The following is a 21,304-nucleotide window of genomic DNA, read 5'->3' on the forward strand; positions in this document are numbered from 1 at the left end:
CCAATATATTACAAAATATTTTCCAAAAAGTTTATATCAATATTCATTTCCCATAGCAACTTGTAACACTGCTGGAACTAAATATTATCAGTTTTTAAAAGCTGTAGTAATTAAGCAAGCAAAACAGGTTATATAAGTTGTTTTTAAAGCATAGTTATCATATTATAAATAAACAGTTTTGACACATTTATTTGACATGTTTTATCTTCAGTGATTTGTTTGTTAAAATACTTTACTTGATTTACTATTTCTGCATTTTTCTTATCAACATGCATAAAAATCATTATAATACTATATTATATTGATTATATTATGATTTTTGCCTTGTTGCAAGTTTTCTCCCAAGTTGATAGCATTTTTGTTTTATGATTTTTCAATGAAAATAATTAAAGTGAAATTTTTTCTTCTTTACAATTTTTCTTTCAGCCCTTGTTTTTTAAAAATATTTAATTTGAAAAATCAGGTAAACTTTTGTCTAACTTCTATTACTTTACTAACTTTAAAATATTAATTGTATTATTAATTGTATTTTTAATCAACTTTGTCTCCATCTAGAATGACATGAGATCAGAATGTTAATTGAGCTCTTTGTGCCAAAATCCTTCCACTGATTGAGGATCTGTGTTAGATCTTGCATTATGTGGGTACCGCATGCATATATGGACACTGCTCCCTTCTCAAGTAACTTTTTTCCCATCTAAGTTTTTAGTCCAGCATTAGAACCAACCTGATTTCATTAATGTGGTAGTACTCCTTGCTATAATATCTGACCTTATATATTTTCTCTAACTACTTCCCTTGTGGCTCAGATGGTAAAGAATCTGACTGCAATGCAGGAGACTTGGGTTCTCCAGTCTCCAATGCAGGGACCCAGGAGTCCCTGGGTCAGGAAGATCCCCTGGATAAGAGAATGGCAACCCACTCCAGTATTGTTGCCTGAAGTATCCTATGAACAGAGGAGCTTGGTGGGCTATGGTCCATTGGGTTGCAAAGAGTCAGACACGACTGAGCAACACTTTCACATCTCTTTTTAAAAAATATTTTTTTTTTACTCACACCTTAACACCCATGCCTTCTGAACATAAAGTAATGTTGAATAATTTATTGAGATTGAATTAAATACATAGATCAATTTTGAGAAAAATTGATTTCCCACCCAGCTACCAAATATGTGTGTTCTTTTGTTAAGTTTTCTTTTATTTATTTCAGTGAAGTTTTGCAGTTATCTTGGTTGTATTTTATTTTCAGGTTGATTTTTTTTCCTTATACATGGATATTGTTCTGTGGAGTATGTGTGTGTGAATGTGTAATGTGTGTGTCTGTGTGTGTATGCGTGCATGAATGGATGAATGGGCATGTGTACACACATTTTATCTAATATTATTCATCCTAATCCCCTTTTCTGGTTTATTCTTCAAGGTTGTTTTATATAATTTACCAACAGCAAGAGCTTTACTTCTTTTCCCATAATTAGTGCTATGTCATTGTCATCCTATTTATTTGAAATTACTTATTATTTCTTGGATCAAGTAGTTGCATTACTATTGTTTAATGATTTCATGGAAATCTCATATCTCTCCCTCCTTTCAGATTTCTTTCAAGTTTTTAAGTTTGGAAAAGAGGACATTTAGAAGATGGTGTTGAACATTTGTTTCTGGTTCTTTGTCCTTTCTAATCCTCGATTTTCATGTCTCAGCCACCAGACTGAACAATCTTTTATTGAAATATGTACAAACTTCGGCTACAGCAGAATCCTCCTAGAGGAGGTGCATCTTTCTTGCAATTAAGAGAGGATCGAGAATCTGAGTCTTGAAAAGAGCTGTCTCCATCTAGGAAAATGTAAGGTGAACAGATTTCTGGGTTGCTATGAAGGGAGACCAGTTGTCCATGGAGACAGGATCCTGTGCCATGAGGGGACAGTGCTCCAGCTTACTTAGTGTGGGAAGCTGGCTGTCCCCCTGGTTCAAGATGAAGAGGAGGGGCAGTTGTGGAGGAAACCCACCTCTTCTGCTGGCTTCCAGAAACAGAGACCATTTGGGACATGCCCTGTAGAGGGCCCCTAATTTCCCACTCCAGTGACAGAGGGTCACCGAGGAAAACGCCAGCTTCCTCTCAGCCAGGGACGGTCATCTACTCATAGTGCTTGACCTCACAAGGTAACCCGGATGGGTGGAAGGGATATTACACTCGCTGACACAGAGAAAGATAACTGTCTCTTTAGAAGGGTCCTATGGCTTTAAGGGGGTGCATAGTGGCTCAGTGGTTAATAATCTGCATGCAGTGCAGGAGACACAGGAAAGGTGGGTTTGATCCCTGGGTGCGGAGATCCCCCAGAGAAGGAAATGGCAATCAAGCCACTTCAGTATTCTTGCCTGAAGAATCCCATGGATGGAGGAGCCTGGTAGGCTACAGTCCATAGGGTCACAAAGAGTCAGACATGACTGACTGACTGAGGGCACAGTAGCACACAGACATGTGACTTAGAAGAACTAGGTTTTGAATCACTTGAACCCTTGGAATATGGACACACAAATGAGAGCAGAACTAGAACAAAACTGAACAATTTAAAGTGTAAATGAGGAGTTTTAAAGAGATTTAAAACAACCAAAATGATTTCCAGAAATTGAAAAAAAAAAGTCATGATCCTAAATTTTTGAAAAATAAAATATGACTGTGTTACAAATGACATGTTTCAGACTACATTTAGGTTGTGTATGTGGTATGATTTTTATTCCTACTGTGACGCTTATTTGACACCTAGGCAAAAGGCAGACCACCAGGAAGCAGTCTGAGTGGCCTTAACTGCCACTGACATGGTCTATGTTCTGGTCATTCTGTTATGTGATCTCCCCAGGGTGGAAAAGCAGACGAGAGCATGTCTGATGGAAATAGGGAGGGGGCTAGGCACCCAGAAGTCCTGGTGGAAGGAGAATACTCCTAACAGGACAGGGGAGAGAACTTGGGAACTGTTTGGTCTTGGAAAAAGTTGCTGGGTATAGAGCTGTGCTGTTGAATTTGTAAAATCTCAGTTCCAAATAAAATAAATGTATGTTTTTTTCTAAGGAGATTGAGGTAATTCTCCAGAAAAAAAAAAAATAGGTGTTTCTTTGTGCTCAAAGAAGACCATACAAACCTGAATTAGCAAAACATGGATGAGCCTCAAGGAATGAAGATGATTAAACACTTAAGACAGAAACTAGTCTATAAATGCAAAATACATTTCATTATTCCTGTGCAGATAAATACATATATAGATATATGTATTTGTTGTTAAGTCACTAAGTGGTGTCCGACTCTTTGTGACTCCATGGACTGTAGCACACCAGGCTTCCTTGTCCTTCACTATCTCCCAGAGTTTGCTCAAACTCAAGTCCATTGAGTTGGTGATGCCATCCAACCATCTCATCCTTTGTCTTCCCTTCTCCTTATATATAAATATTAATTCATAAATGCATATTTGTGAATGAAATATGCTAAGAACATGTGTATGCATTATCTTATACTTCTTTTTTCCCTATTATTATTTATTCCCTATTATAACTTAAAAAATTCAAGCATGTTTCACCTTTGATTTATCCTTCTCCAGGCTACTCTATATTATTTGAATTTTATTATTATTTTTATCATTTTATTATTTGAATGTTATTTGAACATTCATGAAGACTTTGAGAATTACATTTCTCTAGTACTCTTGCCTTGAAAATTCCATGGACGGAGGAGCCTCGTGGGCTACAGTCCATGGGGTCACTAATAGTCGACACGACTGAGCGACTTCACTTTCACTTTTCACTTTCATGCATTGGAGAAGGAAATGGCAACCCACTCCAGTGTTCTTGCCTGGAGAATCCCAGGGACGGGGGAGCCTGGTGGGCTGCCGTCTATGGGGTCGCACAGAGTCGGACACAACTGAAGCAACTTAGCAGCAGCAGCAGCGGCAGAGAGACAAAAGATTTTTAAAAGAAATACATGAAAGTTATGTATTTTGGAATCAGAAGGCTGGTATGTTTTGAGGATAGACATAGAAACAGATTTAAATAGAGCATCAACAGAGTTTCTTGTGTATGTCAGGGCCTCCAAATGCACAGCCCACGATTTGAGTTGGGCATTGAGACCTCACCCTTCACACTGCTCATTGTCCTGTTTCGTTGAATTGCACGTAGAAATGACATTTAGTCTGCAGAATTCTTGGATGAGTTACTGATACATACAAGAGAGCAGACTTATTTACAACGCTTTTCAAGGTCTTCAGGTTAATTTTTGCAGAACTTGTTCTATTATGTGAATAAAAACTAGTACTGTGAAACTTGGGCTCTGAGGAGAAAGACAGATGCTAAGTGCTATGCATCTTCTTCACTAGAAGCATTTGGTATGAATTCTGGGGGGCAAGTAATGACTCTACTCTATTAGCCATGAGGGGCACACACTGTATACGAATATGCTGGAAACAGTGATCCACTGAAACCCAGAACTGTTTGAAATCAGTTATTTACTCACAAATTCATACAAGTAGGAAAAAAAGAAAACCTTCATTTCTTTAAGAAATGATTTGTAATATTAATACTATTAATAATGTCAATGCTTCCCCAAATAGAAATTATCAGACCATGTTCTGCTGTCTGCTTTATCTTTCTTTTCCCTTTTAGTCTAAGCAGATTTAAACATTTTATTTTTTAAACATCAGGCAGGGGAAACACTGGTTCAGGGGAGGCCCTGGGTCCCATGGTGAGACCCACTGGCCTTGAATCTGCATGGGAGGTGAGCTACAAGCATCCTTCCTGTTCAAAGATGAGGCTTAGTCCTGTCCATTCCCTCAATGTCCTCTATTTGTCAAATAAAAGAGAATCATTTGTTTTGATCATGCAATCTGTAGAAGGCTGCTTGGCAGGCTGCAAATCTTGATAGAAGGTGAACATATCTTCACAGAAAGTCCAAAAGTGTGTTTTTATTAGATATTTAATTTTTAATTAAGTTAGAATTTCACTTTCCTCTTACTACCCTGGGTCAATTGTGGAGGTTTTCTTTTGTTTAAATGTTGCATAAAAGGCTAAACTCTCTAACAAACCTATGCTATGGTTTATTTTGTTTTAAGACTCTTTAAATCAATTTATTTATTTTAATTGGAGGCTAATTACTTTACAATATTGTGGGGTTTTTTTGCCATACATCAACATTAATCAGCCATAGGTGCCCATGTATTCCCCCATCCTGAACAGTAAGGAGCACTTCGTGAATTTGCATGCCATCCTTGTGCAAGGGCCAGACTAATCTTCTCTGTATCATTCCAATTTTAGTATCAGTTCAATTTAGTTCAGTCACTCAGTAGTGTCCGACTCTTTGTGACCCCATGAACCTCAGTACTTCAGGCCTCCCTATCCATCACCAACTCCTGGAGTCCACCCAAACCCATGTCCATAGAGTAAGTGATGCCATCCAACCATCTCATCCTCTGTCGTCCCCTTCTCCTCCTGCCCTCAATCTTTCCCAGCATCAGGGTCTTTTCCAATGAGTCAGCTCTTCACATCAGATTGCCAAAGTATTGGAGTTTCAGCTTCAAAATCAGTTCTTCCAATGAAAGCCCAGGACTGATCTCCTTTAGGATGGACTGGTTGGATCTCTTTGTGATCCAAGGGACTCTCAAGAGTCTTCTCAAACACCACAGTTCCAAAACATCAATACTTCAGCGCTCAGCTTTCTTTACAGTTCAACTCTCACATCCATACATGACCACTGGAAAAACCATTGCCTTGACTAGACAGACCTTTGTTGGCAAAGTAATGTCTCTGCTTTTTAATATGCTGTCTAGGTTGGTTATAATTTTCCTCCCAAGGAGTAAGCGTCTTTTAATTTTATGGCTGCAATCATGATCTGCAGTGATTTTGGAGCCCAGAAAAATAAAGTCTGACACTGTTTCCACTGTTTCCCCATCTATTTCCCGTGAAGTGATGGGACTGGATGCCACGATCTTAGTTTTCTGAATGTTGAGCTAAAGCAAAATTTTTCACTCTACTCTTTCACTTTCATCAAGAGGCTCTTTAGTTCCTCCTCACTTTCTGCCATAAGGGTGGTGTCATCTGCTTATCTGAGGTTATTGATATTTCACCCAGCAATCTTGATTCCAGCTTGTATTTCCTCCAGCCCAGTGTTTCTCATGATGTACTCTGCATATAAATTAAATAAGCAGGGTGACAATATACAGCCTTGACATACTCATTTTCCTGTTGAAACCAGGCTGTTGTTCCATGTTCAGTTCTAACTGTTGCTTCCTGACCTGCATATAGGTTTCTCAGGAGGTAGGTTGGGTGGTCTGGTATTCTCATTTTTACAGTTTATTGTGATCCATACAGTTAAAGGCTTTGGCATAGTCAATAAAGCAGAAATAGATGCTTTTCTGGAACTCTCTTGCTTTTTCCAGGATCCAGGGGATGTTGGCAATTTGACCTCTGATTCCTCTGCCTTTTCTAAAACCAGCTTGAACATCTGGAGGCTCATGGTTCACGTATTGCTGAAGCCTGACTTGGAGAATTTTGAGCATTACTTTACTAGTGTGTGAGATGAGTGAGTGCAATTGTGTGGTAGTTTGAGCATTCTTTGGCATTGCCTTTCTTTGGGATTGGAATTTTAGTATTAGCCAAAGGGAGCACCTAACATTTTTTGATGGGGACAATTTTTAAAATCTTTATTGAACTTGTGTTCTGGTCTTTTGGCCATGACGCACGTATGATATTAGTTCCATGATTAAGCATTGAACCTGGACCCCCTGAACTGGAAGATGAAGTCTCGACCATTGGACCCCCAGGAAAGGCCCAATGCTATGGTTTTACGTTAGATTTCTTTAGGAGATAACACCTCGAAATCACTAAACACCGAAATTTGCAGATTTCCTGATTGCAACCTAATTTACCTTGAACAGGCTTAATTGTAAATAATAATCATAATATGAATAAAAGGCACCATTTCTTCAGAACCTACCACATGCCAAGCCTGTTATGGAATATTCATCAATTTCTGAAGTTGATATTTTTATCCCAATTTTATAGGTGAAAAAGAAGAAATTTAACAATTTACTTAATATCACATACTTATAAATGGCCCAAACATGAATCAGACTCTGATCTGTCTCTCCATAAACCTATCCTCTATTTTATTACAAAATTCTGATTCACCAACTGTTGCCAAAATTTGGCCTCTGTACACCCATGCTGATTTAAATCTGGGAGACAGAGTTTTGGGTGAAGTAGAACAAAATAGCTTTATTACTTTGCCAGGCCAAGGGGGCCACAGCAGGCTAACCACCCAGGAAGGGGTAGTGAGGAGCCTTGTAATGTTCAAGGAGCAGGGCGTCATCAGCTTCTGATTGCCTGGTGGTGAGGTAATTAGGAGGCAGTATCGTCAACCTTCTAGTTCTAACTAGCCTGGGGTCTTCATGCTTATGGGCATCAGACATTTAACTTCTTCCCCCTGGTGGGGGTTTCAGTATCTGCAAAACAGCTCAAAGCACATGCTCAGAATATTATCTGTAGTCCTTGAAAGTGAAACTGTTAGTCGCTCAGTCTTATCCGACTCTTTGTAACTCCATTGACTGTAGCCTGCCCGGCTCCTCTGTCCATGGGATTCTCCAGGCGAGAATACTGCAGTGGGTTGCCATGCCCTCCTCCAGGGGATCTATTTGACCTATGGATAGAACCCCAGTCTCCTGCACTGCAGGCAGATGTTTTACCATCTGAGCCACCGGGGAAGCCCCAGTAGTCTTTGAGGAAGAACTAAAGGTTGCTTTTTTTTTCCTCCCAGCTTGTGGGATCTTAGTCCTCAGACCATGTATTGGGTCTCCAGCATTAAAAGCATCAAGTCTTAACTGCTGGACCACCAAGCGAATTCCTGAACTAAAGTTTCTTAACTTTGTTTACTGGTTAAAGTATTATTATTTTGTCTTGTTTGTTAGGTTTTTTTTTTTTTATGTTTTTCTGCATTTTCTTACTTCTCTGATTTAATTTATTCTTTGACCAAAGTTTTTCTAAAGACAGAAGGCAGGCCGTGGATAAGGGAGGGGTCTGTCCTGGGAAGGGCCTCCCAGGTGGTGCTGATGTCAAAGAATCCACCTGCCAATGCAGGAGATTCAAGGGACAGGTTTGATCCCTGGGTCAGGAAGATCCGGTGAAGGAGGAAATGGTAACCCACTCCAGTATTCTTTCCTGGAGAATCCCATGGACAGAGGAGTCTGGCAGGCTACAGTCCCTGGGATCACAAGGAGTCCCACACGACTGAAGCAACTTAGCATGAACACATGAACTATTCTGGGAAAGTCTTATAGGGTCCTGCCTGGTTTAGAGAATAAAGGTTCTTTTGTTAAAAATAGGTTAAATTTTAGTCATATTTTTATTTTTATATGGCTGTCATTTCTGATAGCACTATCTCCTCCCTGTCATGCCTCTAGACTCACACACTTATTTCCTCCCTTGGTAGAAAGTCTTGTCTCTGAAAAGAAAAGAAATATCATGAAAGAAGTTTGGCCATGAATCAAAGGCTATCAACACATTTTCAAAGCAATAAATAACCTATTGTGTCTACATAAAGTCAGGATTCAAAAATACACTTCAACAAAGCATTTGTTGTTATTCAGTCACTCATTTATGTCCAGCTCTTTGTGACCCCATGGACTGTAGCATGCCAGGCTTCCCTGTCCTTCACCATCCCCCGGAGCTTGCTCAAACTCATGTGCATTGGGTCAGTGATGCCATTCAACCATCTCATCCTCCGTCACCCTCTTCTCCTCCTGCCTTCAATCCTTCCCAGCATCAGAGTCTTTTCCAATGAGTCAGCTCTTCGTATCAGGTGGCCAAGTATTGGAGCTTCAGTTTCAGCATCAGTCCTTCCAATAAATATTTATGGTTGATTTCCTTTAGGATTTACTGCCTTGAGACTCTTAAGAGTCTTCTCCAGCACCGCAATTCAAAAGCATCAGTTCTTTGGTGCTCAGCCTTCTTTATGATCCATGTCACTCATTTTAATAGCGTGGTTCTAGTAGAGGGCCACATTTTTCCTATGACTGAAGTCACTTGGCTCTGTGTTCTAGATCTCGGGAGGAGGTTGGTGATGTGAAGAGAGAGTCCAAAAAGTACAAACCTGGGCTGGGTTGCTTAGTTTCCCGACAACTCCCACCAGCACAGAGCCCTGGAGAACCCTGCCTGGCCCACAATCACAGCTCATCACTTCATCTCCTTTCTGCTGCCTTTGCTACCAGGGAGAAGTAATGTGAAATTTAATAAGTTGAATAAAAGTTATTTCCGCCCCCTTCCCATTTGTGTGGGTTCTGGCAGGGTGCTCTGTAAAGTGCATTCAATTACTAGGAACGATGTGGAACCAAATTACTGCCTAACAGTTATTGGCACCAGAGTAAGTTAAGTCGTTCCTCACCAGCCAGAATTTCATCTGCTTCCCACTGCTCTGAAGACCTTTTATCTGTCTTAGTGCCAGCTTTGTGAGGGGCGGACCAGATCGCTGAGTGCTTGTGGGTTATAACAGGACAAACACCTCCCTAAATGAGTTTTCCAATTTTCTTGGGTGTGGTGGTTGGAGGGGGCATGGAGGAAGGAGCAGCCTCTGAATATAATCTGTTAATTTACTTTAATATAGTATGGGCTTCCAAGGTGGCGCTCAGGTGGCGTGAGTGGTAAAGAATCCGCCTGCCAATGTAGGAGCTGTGGGAGACAAATGTTCAATCCCTGGGTCAGGAAGATCCCCTGGAGGAGGAAACTGGCAACCCACTCCAGTATTGTTGCCTGGAGAATCACATGGACAGAGGAGCCTGGAGGGCTACAGTCCATGGGGTCAAAGAGTCAGACACATGTCCACCAACCTCGTGAAATTAAAGGAAACCATAAATGATTTTTTTTCCCTATCTGAACAATGTCCCAATTTAAAGTGAAACATTGTAGATTTTTTCTCCCTAAAACTGAGTTGCTTCCAGCTTTTTCTTATATGCTGCACATTTTCTTTTCTGTTTAGTTGGTTTTGTTTTTTAAATGTGTATGCTTCTGAAGAAAGCACGTTGAAAACCTCTGCATTGCAATTAAACAAGACTCTTGTTTCTTTGTCATTATAGATGTCGTTGATTGACCCAGAATGACTATTTAAAGCCCTATGTTAGCGTGTTCTTTTCAGGGCTATTGCCCCTCTGTGTTCCCGCAGGGGTGAACAAGTGTATTTTTGTTAGCCTTGCTTAGAGATCGGTTTTTCTCTACTTTATATCATTTTTATTGTCTTTATTTGGACTGTCTTCGATATCACAAAACATTTTTGAGTATGTGGCTGAGACTTGCATGCAGTAATACTTCTCTGAAAAAATAAGCTCTGTTCTTTAATGTCTATGGGTCCCTGCTCGCCTTTTGCCTGAAGTGTTACATTGTATATCCACATGCAATGAGCAGTACAACTTCCAAATTCTTTTCCTACTTTACTAGTTCATTTTCTCCACCCAGTAATTTGCATCAAGTTGCATCCTTTCCAAAAGAACACAGTCCCTTTTTGAAACACATGTTCCTGATTTAAACCTATTCCAGGATCTCTGGTAATATCACAGGCTAAACATTAACTGTCAATCCAAATACTAGCCATACTAAATTTTGTAGGCATTGCAGTCAAATCATTCAAGAACATCTTATGCAAATTGCATTGCCCTCCATCGGATTTTTTTCTTCCCCTTGCTTGTTTGAAGAGAGAGATAACCATGTCAACATTATGATTTTGGGCTGTTGGTGACTTGTGCCTTCATGTCTGAACCAGCTTTGACCTAAACCATTATAGTTAATGACTGAGTAAGAAAAGCTTGAGGTCAGATATTTGAAAACTTTGAGACATATTGGTTTTCTAATGTGTATTTTAGGTCATAGCAGTGGAAATAATTTCAATGGTCTGTATATTAACCTTCCTTGCTTTATACTTTTGGGGCATGAAGAGTGGGTGTTGTTACTGTTGAATATGTTTTTAATGTCCAAGAGCATTTCTCTCCACTAGAATGTGTCGGATGGTTCGAAGTGGAGAGAGAGGTAGGTTATAGAATTTTAAGACACAAACTGCAATGATAAATTGTAGAGCGTGGCTATGGAACTTGTTGCCGCACAGCTGAGGTGGGGTTGACAACACTTCTTCCAACTTGGGGACTTGGTTGGAAACCAAATGGGGCTATTCACATGTCTCACCACATTGATTAATTGAACAATCCAGGACAAAGTAAATAGCATGTGCCGTTCCCCTCACGGTGGTCCTATCAGCATCCATATCTGGTCTCATCCTCCATTGCCCCCTTCTCTTCCTGCCCTCAGTCTTTCCCAGCATCCGGATCTTTTTCCACTGAGTCAGTTTTTCACATCAAATGGCCAAAGTGTTGGAACTTGAGCTTTAGCATCAGTCCTTCCAATGAATATTCAGGGTTGATTTCCTTTAGGAATGACAGGTTTGATTTCCTTGCAGTCCAAGGGACTCTCAACAGTCTCCTCCAGCACCACAGTTTGAAAGCATCAGTTCTTCAGTGCTCAGCCTTCTTTATGGTCCAACTCTCACATTCATACATGACTACTGGAAAAACCATGGCTTCGACTATCCGGACAATTGTTAGCAAAGTGATGTCTCTGCTTATCTCTCTCCAAATCTCCCTAAACATTTCCATCAAAAAACATATTAATTTGCAAGTTTAAACTTTCCATATGACAGTAATATCAATCCATATTGAAAAGTAGAGAATAGAAAGCTTTCCTGTCAAATTTGGCTGACATACCACAGGATAAATGGCAATCTGTGATCTGGAGTGAAGATTGCAATAACTTGTAAAATTTAAAAAGACACACTGCTTCTCTTTTCAGAAATTTCTCCATTTGAGCTCCAGCTAAACGTAATTTCCATTTTTAACGTTTATTTTCATAAACCAAAGACTTTTTTCCTGGACACATTTCTCAAAGTATTTCAAAAATAAATACTAATAATATCAAAATCTATAAAAATTATTCAACTGAGAATATACTGTTACCCTACATCTTGGGGAAATTTACTACCTTTTAAAAAGTATGTAGCTCCTAAGCATGGTATGGAGCTATTTTTGTGGAAGCAATCCTGCCTTTCTCGTATCAGAGGAATAATAAGACAAGAATAAGTGACAACATTATTTTTGTCTTTTTGTTACACAGTGCAGACTGTATTATATGTTAACATAATATAGTATTTTGCAGTGTGTGATGAATTTCATTTGTGTTAATAGTATATTTGGGCTATGTGTGAGTGCATGTGTATGCATGTGTGTATGTAAGGCCTGTGCATGTGGCTACATGCATGTGTATCATTTTTATAAATATTAATGTTCTAGCCATACACATTCAGAGAAGGCAATGGCACCCCACTCCGGTACTCCTGCCTGGAAAATCCCATGGACGGAGAAGCCTGGAAGGCTGCAGTCCATAGGGTCGCTGAGGGTCAGACACGACTGAGCGATTTCACTTTCACTTTTCACTTTCATGCATTGGAGAAGGAAATGGCAACCCACTCCAGTGTTCTTGCCTGGAGAGTCCCAGGGACAGGGGAGCCTGGTGGGCTGCCGTCTGTGGGGTTGCACAGAGTCGGACACGACTGAAGCGACTTAGCAGCAGTAGCAGCAGCCATACACATTGCTTGCAAAAAGTTCTTTCTGCCATAAGTTTGGTATTTTAGACTCTTAATTGGTTACAGTACCTCGAGTAGTAGTAAATATAACAGTTGTGGTGCTGTCACATTGTATGACAGTCACTGTAGTGGGGTAGTCACAATGTATTCAGTGCTTATGCTGTGTGTAATAATATGCCAGGCCCTTTACAGAAAGGAAAAGCTACCACTTTTTTATTGAGTTTTTTTCTCAGATATATAGGATTATAGCTTTTATACGCCTTTTTATATTCTGAAATTATAATGAAAGATACTTTCTAACAGTAGTATTTTTAGAATGGCAGCTATAAATTTAACTTCTGGACACACCTATATACTGTGCACTGAGAACAAGTTACATATACACACATATGCAGCAACTGGGGAGTTGGGTGCCGTGCTCAAGGGGAACCCGAGGGTGCCCCCTGGTGGAGGGAGATGCCCGTGTCCTTAAGGACACGCACTGGGCAGGGTAGGGCTCCAGGGGTCCAGTCTCGTGAGTCATCCAGCTCAGTCTTCGTGGCCCCACAGATAACTTTTCTAAAGACACAAATCATAAACTTTGGTTTGGGGTGTTTATCCTGTAACTGCTGAATCCCAGGACGGACAGTGTATGTATTGAACCACATGAAACTGCTCACATTTGACCCGTTTCTGATACCCACAAACAGCAGTGTCACGTGGTCCAACCAAACTCATGGTTCAGGCCAGCTGTGACCCCGTCTTCACTACTTAAGGCCTGTTGGCCAAACGAATACTTATAATGATCAGATATGTTAATGTAATGTGTAGACATATAAGGAACTAGAGATAATCTTCCGCTGTGTTTTGAGAGATTTGATCTATTACAGGAAGGGGAAGAGCAGGCTGGGGGATGAAGGTGTATAGCACTTAGGCTTTTCTGTAAATAGTTTAAAACCCCAAATATGCACTGGTGGTCAGACTGGAGAAGATCCCTAACCAGGAGGTTGTCAGGTGCTGCTGGCTGAAGGAGAGATGCTCAAGCATGCGGTGAGGAGCTGGGCCCATCATGCCGCATAGATGGCCCAAGGGTGCACAGGTGGGGCATTCAGGGCCAGGCCAGTGACATGCCTTTTAAGTTTCATTTCCACCACAAGGACCCCTGCACATTATATGTAGGACCCCCTCGCCCACATGGGCTGTTTCGGTGGAGGGTCCCTTCCCTGGGGGACCTCTTTCCCTGCCCCACTGCGAAGACACCCACCTTGTTCAGTCTGTACACCTGAGAGGTCATCACCTCTCCTGTGCAAAAGCCAAGTTCAAGAAAGACCACCTCAGCCTATGCATGGAGAGGTGAAATAGAGAAAACGTTTCCTGGGAGTTGCCTTGATGCTGAGACTGAATGGCTGTTGGCTCCCAGCCTCATGCAGCTTAAAGTCACACTAGACTGCAAAGGGGGCCACGCCCAGGACCCTCCACCAGGCATCAAACTGACTGTTTTGGTTCATTCCCAAGCATTTAGGCTTTGCTACTGTACCGATACCTCAGATTCAAACCTCTAGTTCTGAGAAAGGCAAGTCAGCATTCCTGAAAACTGCTGACTGGCATATATGCAACTCTGGCTCCAGTCTTCCATGAAAAGATGCTGCTGCCGACCAAACACTGCTGACAACAACCGGCAGCGCCCTCCCCTCGGGCCAGCCACGCTCCTGGGCTGCCTGGGGCACCGGCTCCATCAGTATTTCGCGTGGGACAACCGATCTCTCTCTCCTTTGTTTGATCCAGGTAGGACCCTGGGGATACAGGACTTTCTGTCTTTTGGGTTTGCATCAGAGTGGGGTTGAGAGAAGTGAGCAGGAAACTTCTGTAAGAGGTTTTCTCTGACCACTTGTGAAGGAGCCTCACCAGACGGCTGTTTGCCCGGAATGATGCAGAAGGCCGTGGTGCTCAGGATCTGTCACTTGCCCTAGAAGTGTTACGTGAAGTCATGGAATTCCAGGTTTTGTTGTGACAGTATTAACCTGACAGGCTTAAGGTGTCCTCCTCCACTAAGCCCTCAGATGACCTGGTCCAGAAGCCCCGCTGGGTCAGGGCTGTGCGGGGACAGGTCTGTGGCTGGCCGGCCTGGTTACCTGGATCTCAGTGTGATCCTGTTCGCCCCCCTGCCACCCTCCCGTCTGCACTCAGTGCTTGAATTACTCGCCTTGTCCCAACTCTGGCCAAAGAGCTTCCCTCCAGCGACAGAGGGCTGGAGGCAGGGAAGGTCTGCTGGGTGGGAGGCATGGCTTCCACAGCCCCACTCGCCCCCATTGACACGTGGTGTTTAAGTGGACAACCCTGGGCCCAGACGGGCACGTGTCCTCAGGATCACAACATCCTTGAGCAGTTTAATGTGGTACCAAACGAAGTCCAAATAGGAGCTATGTATAGATGAAGCAGCATTTAATGCTGCATATAAAGTAATGCATATTTTTCAAGCTAAAATGCATATATCTACATAGATGTGCTTTGCTGAGAAGTTAGGTCTGTTGTAGACCAGAAACCACACATTGTGATTTCTCGTTTTATTTTTTCTTAGAAAACATTTCTATTTACGGTAAATAGTTAACATGTAAATAATGTACATATATGTTGACTTCTGGAGTGTTGGTTACAATGTATATACTCCTACAATGTGCATGAAGAAATATCCTTTATTGATAATTTCGTTGTAAAGTGAATGGTAAGCCTGGAGAGTGTATGGCTGTCAAATCACAAATACTGTGTTCATTAAATAAAAACACATTGTTTAAAAAAAAAAAAACTCTCTTATACCATCACGCAGGTATTCTTCCCCCTAAATGTATGCAGAGAACCACAGGTGGCCGGGGTAGTAAGGGTAACCCTTCTATTAAGGATCCTACAACATTGCTTTTGCTTGAACCCAGTTTCTCCTGAATTCGTGCTCAATCTCTTCCCACTACATAGCCTGTGATAGCAATAGAAAAGGAAAAAGCAATCTGATCACCTTTGAGATCTTTGCCTTAGGTGAAGAAGTCATTTGTAGACTTTAAGAATCACCATTATAAAACACATTTACTTATGGAAATGTTAAGAAGATGAATGTTTTTGATTTTCAACTATTCCAATGACTTGCTTCACTTCAGTGTAAGATAAACCCCAAAGCAGCTAGCTTGCTGTTTGTTTGCTTTTGGGACTGTAGACCACATCTTTATTTAATATTGTGACTGGGTCTGATCTAGACTTTTTTTTTTTTTTTTTTTTTTAAGAAATTGCTACTACGGGGGAGCTTCTGCTCAGCTCCAGGGCTGTTTGGAGCTGTTCTGAATTTTAGTGATAAGTGAGTGGATCCCTTTGTTCCCTCTGTGGACTGGCAGAGCCTGAGTTCTCTGGAATCATCCGTGGTTGACCTCATCCGCTGCCCAGAGAGGCTGCATTGACCATGTCAACAAAACATGGCCCCTGGGCCCTGCTCACTGCCCAGTGGCCCTTCTGCACATTGCTGCTTGGTTTCTTTACAAATGACTCACTGCTTTTTCTTTCTTGTAAACACTTGTATGGTCTCCTAAGTACTAACACATCCTTCCACATGGCATTGCATTCTCAGCTAATGAGCTGCCTCATACTTCACAAAGAAAAGAGAATTGGATGAAAATTCCTTGGCCTTCTTTCTACCAGATCTACCCAGGCAAATTAGCATGTGCCTGTATCCCTGCGTTTCTCCTTATTACAGGGATGAAACGTCCCAGATTTTTTTTTTTTCTTTTCCATTATGATTTACCTTTAGTAATAGTGAAGTCGCCCAGTCATGTCCTACTCTTCACGACCCCATGGGCTGTAGCCTACCAGGCTCCGTCCAAGGGATTTTCCAGGCAAGAGACTGGAGTGGGTTGCCATTTCCTTCTCCAGGGGATCTTCCCAACCCAGGGATTGAACCCAGGTCTCCTGCATTGCAGGCAGACATTTTTACCATCTGAGCCACCAGGGAAGTCGCATGATTTACCTTTAAATTTGTTTTAATTTTTTATTGGAGTGAAATTGCTTTATAATATTGTTTTTCTGCCATGTGTAACAATGTGAATCAGTCATATGTATACATATATTCCCTCTCTCTTGAGCCTCTTTCCCATCAAACCCCAAACCTACCCCTCTAGGTCACCACAGAGTACTGAGCTGAGCTCCCTGTGGTATAGAGCAGCTTTCCACTAGTTATCTGTTTAACACATGGTAGTAGATAATCTCTCCTCTGGACCATGATCCTTAACCCACTTTGTATTCTTAAGGACCTTCCTCTTTTAATTAGTTCCCTTCTCCCCCACTTCATCAATCAGAGACTACATCTTGGACATGCCCATCTCTAGGATCTCCTACTTTAAAAGGCAGAATAAAACAAGCATTCGGGGCCAGCAGACACAAGTTCTACCTTCAAGACTCCTTCCTTGTGTCACCTTCTTCATCAGACTTCTCCATGTAGAGGTGCCCCAGACTCTCCATGACCCACTTCTCCCATCTCTTCTCCTTCCTTTAGTTTACTTCTTCCTGCTCCCTTCCTCTCTCTGTTAACTCATCTAAGTGATTCTTTTTAATTTTGTGTCTGCAAATTCCTTCTGTTTAGGATGACTGCCCAGTTGGCATGTGTAGCTCAGATCTCTCAGCAGAGCTCCAGACACGTGTATCCAATGGTTTCCTTGACCACATCTGCACTTGCGTGTGTCATTCGGGTTAAAACTTAACCCAATGCCTAAATTTAAAGTGTCTAAAGCTAATGTCTTGATGTTCACCCTATTCCTACCTTGTCCCTACCAAAGGTGTTCACTCCAGAAACACAGGAATCATTTTTAATGTCCATCTTTTACAGATTTTTTACAGATTTTACATATTTGTGTCACCCACTCCAGCTCTATCATTCAGTCTTCTCTCATAGTTTCTTTTTTAGCTGAGGTATATATAGTTGGTTTAGAATGTTGCATTAATTTCTGCTGAACAGCAAGCTGCTTCAGTTACACACACACACATTCTCTTTTTATATTGTTTTCCATTATGGTCTATTGCAGGATAGTGGATGTAGTTATCTGTGCTATATAGTAGTACCTTGTTGTTTATCCATTCTATGTATAAAAGCTCCTTAACTAACTATGGCAACTTCCCAGCCCCATAGATTCCAAACAGTCTCTTGGTTGCAGAGTGACTTCTAAACACAATACTTTACTACATGATCTGCCTCCTAATCTCTAAGGTTATCTCAGACCTCCCTCTCAAATTCTGTGTCCAAATGCCTTGTAGAACATGTTGTTGCTGTTGTTTAGGTCCAACTCTTTGCGACCCCATGGACTGTATCCTGCCAGGCTCCTCTGTCCATAGGATTCTCCAGGCAAGAATACTGCAGTGGGTTGCCATTTCCTTCTCCTGGGGATCTTCCCGATGCAGGGATTGAACCAACATCTCCTGCATTACAGGTGGATTCTTTACCACTGAACCACCAGGGAATCTCTCAACTTATTCTCTACCATGGATATTTTGGAAGGAGCATCCTCCAGTAAGCCACACAAACGTTCCTTCAGGTGCGTCCCTGCTCTGGCTTCCACCGTCCACCCACCTGACATTACCAGCCAGAGATGATGAAGGCTCACTTGTCTCTTGCACAAATGTCAGGTCTGGTGTGCTTGCCACAACAGGTTTTTATTCACACAGCAAATACAGACAGGCTCATGGATCCCTCAAGAGATTGTGCAGAAATTATTCTTTCATGGTGGAGTCTGAAGAAGATGCTTAAATGTGAGGAGAAACTTTCCCTGATATATTAGTGATAGTTGGGCTTATAGCCTGAATATGCATATTTTCAGTATAGTTTGTAATCTAGGTCAAGAGAGATGATTAAAATCAGCTACATTCCATCAGCTTGGAAAAAGAATTCTTAAAATTATAGTTAATAATGATGCTCAGATTCATTCAGCCACTATTCAGCATAAAAGAGATTCTCCAAAATTAACAGATTAATCATAAATATATGCAGTGTACAGATATGTATTGGTCACAAACTCCCCATAGAATATTATCTGCCAACAAATGTGTACCTTCAGCGAGACCCATAAGCCATAAATGGGGCTGTAACTAGGACACCTCACCCACAGAATCCCTCACTGGAGATTTGATATTTGCCTTGACTGATTTAGTCATTCCACAAATATTAGTTGAAAGCCTACTTTGTACCAGGTATGGTGCTGGGTGCTGGAACATAACATGAAAAGAGCAGAAAACAGACTTGCTTTCTGAATTTTTCTTGTATGTAGGGAAAAGGGGAGGAAGAAGAATATATATACATATCTATATCTATATCTATATCTATAATGTAATGTAAAGCCTTTTGAAGAAAAATCAACTGGATAAGGAGGTAATGCGGAGAAGGCAATGGCACCCCACTCCAGTACTCTTGCCTGGAAAATCCCATGGATGGTGGAGCCTGGTAGGCTGCAGTCCATGGGGTCACTAAGAGTTGGACACGACTGAGCGACTTCACTTTCACTTTCATGCATTGGAGAAGGAGATGGCAACCCATTCCAGTGTTCTTGCCTGGAGAATCCCAGGGATGGGGGAGCCTGGTGGGTTGCCGTCTCTGGGGTCACACAGAGTCGGACACGACTGAAGCTTCTTAGCATCAGCAGCAGCAAGGAGGTGATGGGCTTCCTTGGTGGCTCAGTGGTAAAGAATCCACCTGCTGATGCAGGAGATGGGGGTTTGTTTCCTGGGTTGGGAGAATGCCCTGGAGAAGGAAATGGCAACCCACTCTAATATTCTTGCCTGGAGAATCCCACTGGCAGAGGAGCCTGGTGGACTACAGTCCCTGGGGTCACAAAGAGTCAGACAAAACTGAGCGACTGAATACTCACTCAAGAAGGTAATAACAGAGGGTAAATGGAGATTATATTCTCAATGGGTTGCTTCTCCAGCATCTCAGATAAGGTGGTCTGGGGACAAAGGAAGATGCTAGGTACAGGGCCTGCCAGCCAGGAGCGTTCATGGATGTGGAAATACCAAGTGCACAGCCTGACTCTAGAATAGTCCGTGTATATTCTGTGAATCTGCAGAAAGGAGGCTCTGTGGCTGAAACAAAAGGTGACTAAACAACTGTATTTTCAGGTCAAACTATTATCCACAGTTACTTACTTGAATTTGGGACTTTGGGGCTACTTGATCGAAATTGACTGGAAATTAGGACGAGTTTAAAAACAAGAAGAAAGAAATATGAAAAAAAAAAAAAAACAGGGTTTACGAAATAACTAAAGAGGGATTTCTTGGTGGCTCAGTGGTACTGAGTCCACCTGCCAATGAAGAAGACCCCTGATCCAAGAAGAATTAGATCCCTGATCCAAGAAGACCCCACATACTAAGGAACCGCTAAGCCCAGGGCAACTCCTGAGCCTGCGCTCTGTGCAAGAGAAGCCACCACAGTGAGAAGCCCTTGCGCTGAAACAGAGAATTCCCTCACTCGCTGCAATGAAAGGAAAACCTGCACAGCAGGCAAGACTCATCGTAGCCAAAAATAAATAGAATTATAAAAAAAAGAACTAAAGAGTAGAAGATGATTCCATAGTAAATGAGATCTCTATTCATTGCCTGAACTCTAGAAAGACAAAATGTGTTTTAGTCAAACACCAGTTTGACTAGTGTTTATATTAGTCAAAACACCAGCTCCGGGATAATATCTTTGCAAAACCATTCAATGGGAAAATAAGTTTGATATTCCCTTCATCTTGGTGACTATAAAATGTTATTACATGTATCCAAGTATATGAGAAGAGCCATATACAAGATGCTCAGGTAGTTGCATTGATCCCAGAATTGTAGAAACTGAGATTGTTTTGTTCACTTTGAAAGAGTTGCATTAAAAACAGCAGAGATCTGATAGAATGAGTGCAGCCCGTTTAATTAGGGTAAATAATGTGGTGTTTATTTAAAAAAAAAAAAGGGCTCCAAACTATCAAGGTTTAACGATAATGAGCCACAGGTGGGCTTGGTAAGGTCCACTCACCCAGGTGCCACAGATGAGGAGTGGGGGAGAAGGAGGCTGGGTCAGAGGCCTGGCACCTTGCTCAGCTACTCAATTTGACATGCACTCCAGGAAAACTCTGACCCCCAGCACCTTTCAACTGGACCTCACCACCATTAAGGACACCTTAATGCACCTTTGCTGCAAGGGAGAGGTAAGTTTTAAATTCCATCTCATGTCAATGATGGAGAGAGCACTGTTTTTATTAAAATATTGTCGTGTTAGGATTTCTCTGCCACCTGAAACTTTCTTATTACATCTTCTACTACATGATGTCACAAAGAAGTAAAGCTCAAGGTCAGTCGCTATGGTCCATTTTCTCTGTGGATAAAGCTCATTCGGCATCCAGCTAACCTTACCAGTATTTTGTTGGTTTGTTTTTTCCTTGTTTCTGGCCAGCTGGTCAATGAGTTTAAGGTAGCATTTTTCTGTATGGAAATAAATGAAGAGCAGCCAAGTGAGAAAAAGCAAAGCCATTTATTCTGAGTTTGCTAAAGTTACAGGGAGTCTGCTATGACTTGTGTCACAGCAGAGACACCAAGGCAGGCGGAGGAGAGGAGAGGGCAAGCTTTAGAAGATGGGGGGCTTCGGTGTGTCCTGGATGGAGGGCATTGGCCCAGAGATGCTGAAAGC

General features: G+C 41.7%; 1 protein-coding gene and 1 non-coding gene across 2 annotated transcripts in view; one reads left to right on the forward strand and one right to left on the reverse strand.

Annotated features, from left to right (window-relative positions):
• Window positions 1-21,304, forward strand: part of GALNTL6 (polypeptide N-acetylgalactosaminyltransferase like 6) — a 1,502,749-nt gene that overhangs the window by 289,754 nt on the left and 1,191,691 nt on the right. The gene's annotated exons all lie outside the window — the stretch shown is intronic.
• On the reverse strand, window positions 5,209-5,312 carry LOC139184687 (U6 spliceosomal RNA). The gene has a single exon (XR_011568259.1). It is a non-coding gene; the product is annotated as a U6 spliceosomal RNA (small nuclear RNA).

This window comes from Bos indicus, chromosome 8 (assembly GCF_029378745.1).
Source record: "Bos indicus isolate NIAB-ARS_2022 breed Sahiwal x Tharparkar chromosome 8, NIAB-ARS_B.indTharparkar_mat_pri_1.0, whole genome shotgun sequence".
NCBI lineage: Eukaryota > Metazoa > Chordata > Mammalia > Artiodactyla > Bovidae > Bos > Bos indicus.